This window comes from Eurosta solidaginis, chromosome X, assembly GCF_040869045.1.
Source record: "Eurosta solidaginis isolate ZX-2024a chromosome X, ASM4086904v1, whole genome shotgun sequence".
Classification (NCBI taxonomy): Eukaryota; Metazoa; Arthropoda; class Insecta; order Diptera; family Tephritidae; genus Eurosta; species Eurosta solidaginis.
The window spans coordinates 171,847,487-171,855,631 of NC_090324.1; the positions used below are offsets into that span (position 1 = coordinate 171,847,487).

Here is an 8,145-nt window from a genome sequence, read left to right on the forward strand (position 1 = left end):
TAGTTTCGGCGATTTCTTTCACTGAATATCCACTACGCCCAGTCGTTGCAATAAAACTACCAGCAGAAGAAGTTGCCCGCTCTTGATCACTGCGCGTAGTTGTTGCAGTTACATTTTGATTGGATTGCAATTGATGCATCAACGAACTAAACATGTCCCGTAATTCATTAATTTGGTCTTGTATATTTGCACTAGCGATCTCGATACTATCCGACCCAACAGCTTCGCACAAACGCAAAACTAGCTCATTTTTCAGGCCTTCAGTGGACAAACCTTTTTCGTTCAAAATTTCTTTTAAATCCGTTAATTTTAACGTATTTATCTTAGCAAGAGGCATTTTGATTACTTAGTCATATATATACGTTTAACAACTAAATCAATTATTTCTGTAAGATACGTTTTAATTCACCCGTATGGATTTACCCGCTTCTGAATTTGTAAGGACGACCGTTAAGAAAAAGAAAAAGGTTCTTCGCATTAATTTGAACGCAATTGAAAAACAACTAATTTATTCCGTTTTCTTTGTACCATAAAATTCGACTGCAAAATATTTAAAAAACATTTTAATAATTTCATATTTTCTTGAATCGTCGTTCATTGGCTACTTTGTCGTGAATTCAAAAGTGAGAGTAAAGTAAAGTAGCACAAAGTGGTTTTCTGGATTGCCTTACATTAGGAACAGCGCGGGTGAATATAATCTACAACGGAGTAAAATTTTCCGCCAGAGCGCTGATAGACTCTGGGTCCGAATGCTCTTTCATAACAGAAAGACTAAAAAAGCGAATAAACTTTCCATCCAAACGTTTGCATGTGCAAGTGTTAGGAATAATTAATACACCATCTGCACAGGTAAAGGAATCATGTTCGATTAACTTAGGTTCGCTTACAGATCTCTTAGTAAGCATCCATACAGTGGCCCTAGTCCTGCCTCAATTAACAGGGGACCTTCCGACGTGCCAAGTGAGCGCAACGACTCGGCAAGCGTTCCCTGATCTGATTCTGGCGGATAAGAGGTTCTTCATTAATAAACCAGTCGGCCTCATACTTGGAGGCGACATTTATCACCAGATAATATTAACGGTATACAGAAGAACGTTCTAAATACGCTTCTCGCCCAAGAAACCGTCTTCGGTTGGATTCTAACTGGTCGTGCAGAAGCACCTCACCCAGCTAATACACGAGTATCCTTTTTTAATGAAATTAGCCTAGACAAGCAGCTAGCCGCTTTCTGGGAACTTGAAAACGTACCTACAAAAAAGGCCCTGACCGAAGATAATGCCTATTGTGAGGCGCTATATAAAAACACAACGGAAAGGAATTCAGATGGAAGATATACCGTCGCCATTCCATTCAAACAAATCTTCCCAAAAACCCTCTGTTTGGGCCCATCTCTTAAGAGCGTCTGTTCTCAGTTCTATCGGAACGAGACACGCCTAGCCAAGACACCGGCCCTGCAGACGGAATACAATAGGGTACTGACAGAATACGTCACGTTAGGGCACATGTCTAAGGTGCACACAGTAGTACCACCACAATCAACTGATTGCTATTTCTTACCGCATCATGCGGTGATCAAAGAAGAAAGCACAACAACTAAAGTAAGGATCGTATTCAACGCGCCGTGCCCGACATCCAATGGCACAAGGGTTTCAAGCCGACTTAACGATACTACTCCTCCGATGGAGATTTTTTAAGTACGTTTTTAACAGCGACATTGAGCAGATGTACAGGCAAATCTGTGTAAAGGAAAATCAAACTCAATACCAACGAATAGTTTTTTGCCTCAGAGCAGAGGACCCTGTCAGGAGGTATGAGCTCAACACGGTAACTTTTGGGGTCAACTGTGCCCCCTACCTAGCGATCAGAACCCTACATCAACTTGCAGATGACGTCGAAGCATCGCTGCCAATCGCAGCACACATCTTGCGAAACAGTATGTACGTCGATTACGTTCTTGAAGGGGGGCATAGCATCGAGGCAGCAATCACTGCTCGCGATGAAATCACAGCTGCATTAAAGTCAGCAGGATTCCCTCTGCGAAAATGGACCTCTAATTGTAGTAGGATAATACAGGGAATACCCAAACCTCACAGGCTTACGGAAGAGTTTCTTCAGTTCGAGGACGCGAGCATGGTAAAAACCCTAGGCATCCGTTGGAACGCGCATTCCGACTACTTTTACTTCACAGCCAAACCAATCGAAAACCAGGACATCTTGACAAAGAGAGCGATCCTATCTGCTATCGCCAAACTCTTCGACCCTTTAGGCTGGCTCGCCCCAGTTATCATCGTAGCCAAGATATTAATGCAGAACATTTGGCTGGAGGGGACGGATTGGGATGAACCGATATCCACAATCACACTATATCGGTGGCAAACCTTTATGAAGGAGTACCCTGCCATTAACCGGATTCGTATACCTCGGTGGGTGCACTTCACCCCAACCAACGGCATAGAAATTCACGGCTTCTGTGACGCGTCCGAAAAAGCCTACGCGGCTACGGTTTACGTGCGAGCTAAGATCAACGATAGGATCTATGTTAGTCTACTTATGGCAAAAATAAGGGTGGCACCAGTGAAAACAATTTCATTACCACGATTGGAGTTATGCGGTGCCGTCTTGCTGGCAGAGACTTTGGAAACTGCGATGGAGAACCTGAACTTAGGCACATTTAACCTTCACCTATGGACAGATTCGACCATCGTCCTAGCATGGATTCGAAAACCCCCTTGTTCCTGGTCAACATTTGTAGCTCACAGGATAAGAAAAATCGTGAAAAGGTAGGAACGAAAGCATGCCATCATGTTGAGCCCGCATCAAATCCAGCGGACTTAGCCAGCCGAGGACTTCCAGCCACGGACCTAGTCGACAACTCTTTGTGGTGGCAAAAACCTTCTTGGCTGCAAGAAGGCAAAGCGAAATGGCCATCTCAAGGCGAACAGGAGTACCACACAAACATCGAAGAAAAACGAGTACAAGTGCATGTAGCAACGAACATCAACAATAGCGAGGATATTCTTGATCGGTTTTCCGATCTATCAAGAGCGTTGCGGATAATCTCCTACATTATAAGATTTTCGAATAGAACCCATCCAAAAACTAAAGTGTTCTTTAAAGCAGAGTCTCACCAGATCTCGCCCGACGAAATCAAGGCTACCACTAGCCGTCTCATAAGGATATCTCAAACAAGCCACTATTCCCAAGAAATAAACTCTCTGAGAACTAGGAAACCCATCGCGGCCAAAAGCGAGATCCTCTCTCTAGACCCCTTTATTGAGCAAGATAATGTTCTTCGGGTGGGGGGTCGTCTCAACGCATCCAGGGACGTTCCCGTCGACGAGCGTCAGCCGATAATCCTCCCTTACGCCTGCCGACTCACCCGTCTCCTAGTCCAGTTTGTCCACACCATTTCCATACATGGCGGAAACCAACTAATGCTGCGGCTCCTACGCAGGCAGTATTGAATACCTCGGGTCAAAAACATGATCCGATCCATCATTCACAACTGCAAGGCCTGTACGCTATTCCGCAAACGTTCCCCGACGCAACTCATGGGAATTCTCCCTGCGGAACGTACTACCTTTTCTCGGGCATTTACCAACACCGGGGTGGATTTTGCCGGACCGTTTGACATCAAGTCTTAGAGCGGACGAGGATGCCGCATGTCTAAGGGATACGTCTGCCTATTCGTCTGCTTTGCGACTAAGGCGATCCACTTAGAGGCGACTAGCGACCTCAGCACCGCCGCGTTTCTCGCAGCATTTAGCCGGTTTGTCGCCCTGACATGGCATTTCATACCAGCAGCTGCTCCTCATATGGGCGGGCTGTGGGAAGCGGGCGTCAAGAGTTTCAAAAATCATTTCAAAAAGATCGCATCGTATCATAAATTTACTCTCGAGGAGTTTAGCACCCTCCTGTGTAGGATTGAATCCTGTCTCAACTCCCGACCCCTAAGCCCATCTTCAAATGACTCGTCCAACCTGGAGCCACTTACCCCCGGGCACTTCCTAGCGGGGGACCTAGTCGTCATTAAGGAGGATAATCTACCCCCCAACGAGACTAGGTCGGACAGCCACCCTTCATTATGGCCCCGATAACCGAGTTCGAGTCGTCGAACTGGATACGGCACAAACGGGGACAAACCACCAGACCAATTACGAAATTGGTCCTACTACCACCCTCCAGTGAGGGTGAGGGAGACTTGTAACTCCCAACCGTTGTAACAAACCCCATAACCCAGCTCTCGTTCACCACGAACGAGGCCAACAGAAGCCTAAAGCAGATAAACTATCTGCCACCGCATACCCCCTTCTCGTTCACCACGAACGAGGCCAACAGAAGCCCAAAGCATATAAAATATCTGCCACCGCATACCCCCCACAAAAAAAAAAAATATTCATATCACCACCAGAATATCCAGCGACCCAAAACATTCAAACATCATGCCCCAGGATGATTAAAAAACGTTCAGATTCAAAGGTATTTTTGGTTCAAAACTTAATTTATTGTCGAGAAGAAAAAATGTATCTTAAATGTGATTATGCTTAAATAATCATTTCTGATTCATATCTCAGACCAAATAAAATCTTCAATGAGAGGTAAAACTTTAACACGTAGAATATTCATTAATCAGTCAATCAAGATAATCAGGGAAGATTCAGAAAGATGAATGGAAAATGACTAAAAAATTTTTGACCATCTAAAGTAAACATCTTCGACTGGCATATGACACCAAAAATGATTGAAAACTATATTCAGTTTTCGATCATCAAAGTATTCATATGGATAACAGTCTCCCTACGCTCCCGAAGGGGATCTGAGTTCCACGTCGCTATCCTTCAATAGACTAAAAATAAAAGATGTTTTCTGTATCACTTACCAGACCAGCTGAGGCCTACTAGTTTTGTTAAGGCACCTTATCCACCAACGCTGTATCCATGAGAATCTCACACTCGTCAAGTGCAGCTTGGAGTACTGTCCAACACCGCGTCTATAATTGCCCATCCAACGACATAAATGAGAGCCCACGGTAAACTTTGAGGCAGTGGAGTGATACCGGCAAGCGATGCATGCTGTAAATGCGTTAAGGGGTGTCGGACCAGGAAGTAGGAAAGGATGGATCAGACATGATGTGTGCAGCTAGGGGATCCGATTTACAATTCGGAAACAAAATTAACAACCAATGAAACTACCTTGCAACGAAACCACCGCAGGGTGAACAGCCTACCGCTCAGTCACATATATTATGTTTCCCGTGAGGCCAATTTTTGCGTAAGACACAGTTCTCGTCCTTATGTGGATTATCGTGATCTACTTCTAATACTTATTGTGCTCCCTTCATATCGTCGATGTTCAATTCCAACTCGGAAGGGCTGGCATGACAGTACTACAAACCAAACGGAGATATTACATTAGTTGGTTGTTTGTGTATGTACGCTGCATTTCGGCGGGTGTTACATTGCCTTGCTCGGCCACCAATCCATCGCGTGCATAGTAGCTTGAAAAAGTTAACAGTTCAGCACCAGTACATAAAATCTCATTCACGCACATCTCCACCAAGTCGATACCCACAGTTCCCTTACGCTCAGTCTGCTATGCAATCTTTATTTTAGTACCCACACCATCTGTGCCCAACACAAGTACCTGGTCCTTATACATAGTTGGTATGGGCGTTAAACGTCTATCCAATTTTGTGGTCGAGGAGCCATTTCGCTGCTGAGTCATTGCTGCATCGCACAGCTCCAATGCCAAATCGCGTTGATGTGGCTCATCCAATGTACATGTATTTCGTTCTGACAGACCACCAGAACGATCCGCTACACCTGGCGTTTTGGGCGTTTTTAAAACCACTACTTGGCATTTCGCGTTCACATTTTTCATCCTTTTCTGGTGTGGTTGCGTGTATATTTGTTGCGTTGTTGTATTTATCTTTTTTACTACTGCTACGCATAACACGATCACGTAGACTACGAAATTTTTCTTTGACTGGTTTGCGTATCGATTCATTAAATGTTGTTTCCCTGGATGCGATCGAACAGAATGATTCATCTGCATTACAACGCTCTTCAGCGCCATCAAGTGCTACTGAACTTCGTCGTGGGCGTAATATTTTCGCAATTGGTGTACGCACCGCCACAAAACTCATAGATCTGCGTATTGATCTTGTTATCGAACCAGTACGTATAAGTTGTGGTTTTTTGGTGCTACTTGGCAAAGCAAATGACTCCATCGACATTAGGGAAATGCTATGAAAGCTTTCACGTTTACGCTTTAAATCATTAAGCTCATCGAAATCGGCATCATCCAAGTTCAGATCGTCTGTCTCCATAGCAGTTGGTTCATTTTCGGTGAATCTCAAAGTTGGCGTTTGCAGTGCTATAGCCGGGCATTTTTCAGGCAAGGCATTTAATATTGGCGAAAGATTTGGATTTTGAAATGCATTCTCTGTTTCCTTTGTAAGTATAATACCGTCAGTAGTCCTGTAGTTATTAGGATCATCTACAGCATTTGGAGCATCACTTGTGTTAGATTTTATTGGTGTGCTAGCATTGTCATTAACTTCATTAGAGGTTCTGCCTTTTTCATGTCCTGCTGAAACTTCACTCCAATTAGCGTTTATATCAAATTTGGGCAATAAAATTACACTTTGCTTTTGTGGCGTCTTCACGCTCGATAGTTTGTCTGCAATAATTATTTCATCGGCTTCATCTATATCAACACCGTCTGGTAGTGGTGAACCAAGCTGTAACTCTGTATTACGATCGTAGTCGATTACTTATCGCTCATCAAAGTAGTAATCATCCGCATTTCCATCAGATTCAATTGCTTTATCATTGGTGTGCGCTTCGTCGACATCCATTTGACGATCATCAGGTTCTGTTATTGATTTAGCAACATCAGTCTCATTTGTAATTACTTCTTCAGTCTTAATAATTCCGGTTACGGTCTTGCCTGCAAGAAATGTCCTTTCTTCTCCAACATCTGTTGGTGGTTTATGGTCACATGTGTCAGATTTTGGGATGAGTTTAGTAGTTGGTGGATCTGTATGTGGGTTAGTTGGAGGATTGGGTTTGGGAGAATTACAAGTGGTGGTTATGGCTTCGAGAAAATAGCCACCAGTATTAGGCATGACGACATGCGAGCATCCGGGACCGTCCAACTCTGCCGGCATGCCTCCATTACTGATCGAAACATCCACCATATGTTGATGTTCATCCGCGGGGAAACCAAAGAAACAAACCTTTTGACCTTCAAACGCTTTCAATTTATGCTCACGCGAAAAGTTATCGGTCGTTGCACGAAACTGAAGCTCATCGCGTCTCTCCCAAGCAGCATAAACCCAGGCTGGTCGCACCACGGTCAAGCGAGATGTTTTTGCGTATTGATATTTATCTCCATTACTCTAGCCCCCGATCCTAAAAGCTTTTTCCAAACAGTACATTTTTTTGGTACAATCAATTCCGAAACAGATGGCTGTGCAAACGTAGCATTTTGTGGATACGAACTATTACGATTCTCCTCCATACCATTTCCGCAAATGGCAACACAAGTACGTGGATCTAATTGACGATATTTCCATCAAATTATTCCCTCTGGAAAGTAACCCTAAATTTTATGTGTTCCAGCCATGGCTACCAAACCTATAGCTTTTTCTGGCACAATACGTTCATCGACATGCAACGACATATCCATATCGCGCGTTCTAAAAGCAGCGATATCCCAAGGCGATGAAATGCTTTGCAAAGGACCCTGTCTACCACCCACACGATCATGTCCCTATTGGCCTGTGCCAGCTAATGTTTCAACTTGTCTTGTGCTCAAGGTTATTTGGGGTATAGCATGATTTTCAGTATCGGCCACAATTAGTACATCGTCATCAAGAACATCAAGTCCTTGTGGTGAATTTAAACGTGCCGTCTCAAAATTGCCATCAACAAAACCGCAACTAGTACCACCAATTCGTTGACGTACAACACCTTCACTATCAAATATCAATATGCGATGATTTCCAGCATCAGCAACAGCAAATTGTATGCTTTCGTTACGAGCAATTTTTGCTGGAAAACGTAAATTGGATGCCGGCAATGCATTTGTTGATAATTTTAATGGCAGTGAGGAATCATTAATTTTTCCCTTGCTTTGTAA

General features: G+C 43.8%; 1 pseudogene; it reads right to left on the reverse strand.

The window, feature by feature from the left end:
* Positions 1–508: 508 nt before the first annotated feature.
* LOC137235251 (uncharacterized) lies at positions 509–7,692 on the reverse strand (annotated as a pseudogene).
* Between the last annotated feature and the right edge of the window lie 453 nt (positions 7,693–8,145).